Genomic DNA, 711 nt, shown 5'->3' with positions numbered 1-711 from the left:
GTAAGGGTGTTCATCTCCTTGCATCATGGGCAAGTTGAATGCCAACCTTACATTTTTCGGACTAAAATCCAAGTATTTCCCCCGAACTATAGTAAGCCAATTCTTTGGGTCCGGGTTCACACTTTGATCGTGGTTCTTGGTGATCCATGCATTGGCATAGAATTCTTGAACCATTAAGATTCCGACTTGTTGAATAGTGTTGGTAAGAACTTCCCAACCTCTTCTTCGGATCTCATGTCGGATCTCCGGATATTCACTCTTTTTGAGTGAAAAAGGGACTTCGGGGATCACCTTCCTCAAGGCCACAACTTCATAGAAGTGGTCTTGATGCACCCTTGAGATGAATCTTTCCATCTCCCATGACTCGGAGGTGAAAGCTTTTGCCTTCCCTTTCCTCTTTCTAGAGGTTTCTCCGGCCTTGGATGCCATAAATGGTTATGGAAAAACAAAAAGCAATGCTTTTACCACACCAAACTTAAAAGGTTTGCTCGTCCTCGAGCAAAAGAAGAAAGAAGAGAGTAGAAGAAGAAGAAATGAGGAAGAAGGGAATGGCTTTGTGTTCGGCCAAAAAGGGGGAGAAGTGGTGGTTTGGTTGTGTGAAAATGAAGGAGTAAAGATGGGTTTATATAAGAGTGGGGGGCTCATGGTTCGGTCATGTATGGGTGGGTTTGGGAGGGAAAGTGGTTTGAATTTGAAGGGTGAGGTAGGTGG

This window comes from Arachis duranensis, chromosome 1, assembly GCF_000817695.3.
Source record: "Arachis duranensis cultivar V14167 chromosome 1, aradu.V14167.gnm2.J7QH, whole genome shotgun sequence".
NCBI classification, from domain to species: domain Eukaryota; kingdom Viridiplantae; phylum Streptophyta; class Magnoliopsida; order Fabales; family Fabaceae; genus Arachis; species Arachis duranensis.
The sequence above is the reverse complement of the archived record's forward strand: the minus strand, read 5'-3'. Positions refer to the sequence as shown.